Here is a 5,183-nt window from a genome sequence, read left to right on the forward strand (position 1 = left end):
AAATTTATCTAAATATAAAATAATTTGTCTTTGTTAAAATTTTTTTTAAAAAGATAAACAAAATAAATATTTTTTTAAATCAATCTATTAGTCTGTGAACTATATTTATTACAAACAAATACTTTTTGATAAATTTTATTTTACAAAAATATACAGATTTTACAAAAAAATTTTGAACAAATAAAAAAACATAAACTTATAGTCAGAAAAAAGTTTTTATCTGTACTTCTATAGAAAAAATTAGTATATTTTTACTAGGAATAATTATCAACAAAAAATTTATTTACATTTAGAATAGCTATATATTTTTAAAATATTAGTAAAAATATGTATTTTAAATTTTTAATTCTAAATTTTTTATTATATTTTATTTTTTATTTACATAGGACCGAGTCAACCGATTCAATCAGTAATCCACCGGTTAAACTAATGACCCAGTGATCCAGTAACCTAACCGGTTCGACCACCGATTCGGATCTGATAACTATGGGCAATTGTCAAGGAAAAATACTTTGATATTAAAATTTGCATATGTTAAACATGAATTAAAGATATAAGAACTTCCAATAATTTAGACATAAATTGTTTTTTGTTATCCGTTTTTCAAATGATTTTGGCATAACTTCAGTGTCGAAGATATTGAGGATATCATAAATGTAATTGCACACCTTCCGTTCTTTTATTTCCCTTCATTTTAATTATATGGATCTTTTTCTCTATAATCTATTCTCCATTTTTAAGCTGCTTGAAAAGTTTTATGTGAAATTGCTAAATATGGAACTCCAGCAATCTCTCATTGTCAACAAGAGCAGTTGTTAACTCTTTTTGTTTCAAAGGTTTGTAATAATTGAATTAGCATTTAGCCAATAAATTGCTCTGTAAGACCTCTATTGGATAGACAGCAAGTGATTGCGTTTCTGTTGGGGATCATGCCTCTTATCCGGCCTTGGTACTAGTAGTCAAAAAGGCATGAAAGAGGGTAGTAGATTGGTAGAAGGCATTTGTTGAGTAGATAGGAACCAAACGAACTTGTAGTCTAGGAGAATAAAGGATCTCCAAATTAATTGGGAATTTTTCTACCCAAATGAGACTTTGTAGGAATTTGTCAAAGCAGTTCTCTAAGGAAGAATAGCGCGAGTATGTATGAGATAACGAAAAGAACAAACTCCAAAAGGAGGAGGCAATTGAACTAAGAGTCTAAGACTAATGTGTTCTTGACATTTTCTTTGAATTGATACTTTATTCCATTTTCTTGCTCTATCTTTTAGATGTTTTGCCAATTAGTTGTTAACATCCTGAGTTAAGCCCTTCAAGGGACTGTGTTGCATGTTACCTTGTGAAAATATGGGCAAGATGGAAATTCTGGATTTAGATGCCTTTTACGTGGGTTATCTTGTTGCCTTTCTTTAATTGCTTTTATTATCTTCCAGTACCAATCAAACTTTTATTTCAATATCACTCTTTATAGCAATTCGTTCTTTCATTCGTTATTAGCACACTGTCTGTTTTTTTATTATTTCTTCTTTCTTTGTTCATGTATAGGGATATCTATTGATTCTTCTGGGACTTGTCAGTTTATTGCATTTGGGTGCTGCACGTCCAATCTTGTAAGGATGCTTCTCTATTTGAATTTAAAGTTATGTTTGTTCTATAGTTTGCTTTATTCTGTTGAAACTTAAAGGATTCCTGGAGAAATAAAGTAAGTATCATGTTTGCAATCTGTAATAAATAAATATAGGAAATCTTTGGGCATGCTTAAATAATGTTCGTGTAGAATAATTGAGTTATTTGTTTTAATTTTATTAATGTAGATGGTCTTTCAAGTCTGAAGTTGTGTACGTACTAATTATTTTCTGGTTGAGTAATGAGTACATGGACAAAGAGCTGTCTTGTATAATCTGGACCACTCTTAGACTGGTATAATCCTGCACTGCATTACTCGCGACTATTTTTTATAACCATTGTGAATAAGGATTTATGTATTGCTGACTTCATTTCGAATTCCAAGACAAATTGATCATGTTTGTTTATAAATTGATTAACTACATTTCTTTGCCCATTTTATGCATTGATTAAGCGCCTCTATTTCCTTTTCAAAACCCAGCAATCACGGTATGTTCTTTTCATATTTTTGAAAGCAAAATTTTCGATAGTTTTAGTTATTCTATTAAAATTAAGACTGTATTTGGATGATTTAAAACCAGAAAATATTTATAAATCTTTAATGAAAGTGATTCTTATACTAGTAACAAAAAATTGAACTCGAGTTTAACATTTTTATTGCAAGCTTAATTTATGTCAAGCTTGGCTTCTCCACATTGAAGGTTGCCACTATATGCCATTTTATTTTTATGTTGGTTTGGGTATTTCTTTAGCTTTCTCTAATTTGTTATTTGTTTGAACAGGGATCAAACAAATCCTTTCTTCTTTCTAAGGTGTGTAGGCAAACTTAATTTCTCTCCTCCGTTGGCTTTATGAATTCTGTAATGATATTCCAAAAGATGCAGAAGAGAAGGAGGCCTCTTTTAATCCAAGACCGTATTTCAGATTGTTCATTAATTTGCTTCTAGATCTTCGTTCACTTGAACCTGTTACTGATTGGTGCAAATCTCCAGGTATTTGTCACTTTGATAAAAAAAGTTTCCTATTAGTTTTTATGTTGAAGTTGTTTTTAATTGTGTTTGATCTTCTGCATTTGCCATAATCTGTTACTGAATTTATTGAGAAAGCTATGGGTAGGCAAGCAAGCTCTCATCAAATGATTCATTACATTGAGTTGATTCATTACACATCTCATTTAGATGATTTATCAAATAATAGTGGTTTAGATGGATTTGTGCATTCAAATCACAATACTACTATTTAAAACTATTTTATGGGAGAGATTCAAATGAAATTATATCTAGATTGATAAACTGAATAAAATTAAGCTCGTTAATTTGCTTATTAGATAAAGGGACAATAAGTAAACAATTTGCTCGAACATAATGAACAAAATGTGTCTTTTGTTAATATAAAAAATTATTAATAGTAAAAGGAGTTATTTTATGTATGGGTGGTAGGGAGGACATTGAAAAGATGTACAAAATCACTTCAAACAAACAAGATATGGTTGATATTCACATTGTTAAAAATTTTCAGCAAAGGTTTGTATATATTAAACTGTTTATGATGGTTGTTTCATTAGACATTGTGGGTTTTTTTTTATTTACTCTGTTATGCTCTTCATTCCCGATGATACTGTCCAGGAAATGAAAGACACTTGTGTGCTTGACTAATAATAATTCATATTTTGCAGATTTTGATTGCTTTTGCCAATACTTTCCATGCTTTGCAGCCCCTCAAGGTTCCTGCTTTCAGGTGAGGCTAAGAATGTTGTTTTGCTGACTTGTTTGACGGTATTATTGCAGTAATGGAACAATATCTATTCATATGCTTGTAACTCCACATGATCTATTGCAGTGGAATGGCAAATTTTATGGGTTGAGACTTCTTTTTTTATTTTTTTTTACCAAAGATAGAGAAACTCGAACCCGCGACCTCTTAAGTGAATATGGGAAGATTATGCGATTTGAACTATAACTCATTGGCTGGGTTGAGACTTCTTGTTTGTAGAAAAACAGATGATATTTATTTGTGTTAATTTTTTCTTCTGGTTCACTGTATTAAATCTTTCACGAATAGAAGACATACCAGTATCTCTTAAAGGTTGTATTTGTGTACACCAAAAATGAATTTATTTTCCTGATAACATCTTTCCCACCTGTTGTTAAATTGTTCTATAATTATTTACTGCGTTGGTGGAAATGTTTTTTCAGTTTTGCTTGGTTTGAGTTGATAAGTCACAGGAGCTTTATGCCAAAAATGCTGACTGGTAATGCTTCAATAAATTACTCAATCCCCAAGGATTCTTTCGGAGGTCGATGCTGCTATTAAAGCGAAGCAGATTAAGGCTGATGTGGATGAATACCTAAAGGTTTGTTACCTTATAATTTAGAAATGATCATGCTTGTTAGAGAAGTTAGAATGGCCAATTGGAAAGGCTAAGAAAGAAAAACTGAAACAGAAGAGATGGAATGAGGCTTACGTTAGCTATTACAAGGTTAGAGCATCAAGTAGTTCTAGTGCTGTTTTACTACAACTATCGCTACTGCCACCTTTAATCTCTTTGGATGAGAACTACTATGATGATGATGATGATGAAAATGACACTAAGGACTATAGCTGATTGTTTTAGTATGATTAAACAATACAGAGGATTATAGTTAATGTATCAATATATTTTATTCATGTTTTAAATTGAGTTGTTTGTTTATAGTACTTTTATTCTAGTTTAATAATACAATAAATTTGTTTATTTTTTGAAATATTATGAATTTCTGAATACATGTTAGATGAAAATTTGTCTTGATTAAATTTATATTTATTTTGTATGAAAACAGGTTTATTTTGTAATGAAAAAATCTAAAAAATAAATTTTTGTTTTACTTTATTGTAGGGTTTACAGACAGAAAATTCGTCTATATTTAATGTTGTGAATATTTTTATAGGCTATAAATCTCTAATTATCGATAGAAGATCTATCAAAAAGTTTGACTCTAGTTACCGACTGAAAATCTCTCGAAAAATTTGTCACTAGTTATCAACAGAAAATTAGTAAAAAAATCAGAGGTTTTTAGTGAAATGGAAGGGACAATTTCCAAAGGAAAATCTGTTGACAAATCTGTCAATAAATTACCAATGGAAAAAAATTTGTCGGTAAATATTAATCAATGAGGCTTTTATCAATGAACAAAATCCGTTGGTAACCAAAAATTCATCTGTAATGAAGATCAAATCTGTCTATAAATATGTCTAAAATAGGTAGTTTTTTAGTAGTGGTGAGAATTTTTTTAAGTTTAATTATTATGTTGATCTCTGTAATTTTATTAAATTTGTAATTATATTTTTATAACTTTTTTAATTGGATCTCTATAATCATTTTAATTTTGTAATTAGAATTTTTTATGTCAAAAAAGTTAAAATTAATAGAATATTTTTTCTAAAAAATATATAGTTAAAGATGTAATTAGGTTTTTAATTATAGATATATTTAATTTACGAAAAAATATTCATTTAATTCAAACATTTTTTACATTAAAAAATATCTAATTACAAAATTAAAAGTAATATAGTGATCTAAT

This window comes from Arachis duranensis, chromosome 1 (assembly GCF_000817695.3).
Source record: "Arachis duranensis cultivar V14167 chromosome 1, aradu.V14167.gnm2.J7QH, whole genome shotgun sequence".
Taxonomy (NCBI): Eukaryota; Viridiplantae; Streptophyta; class Magnoliopsida; order Fabales; family Fabaceae; genus Arachis; species Arachis duranensis.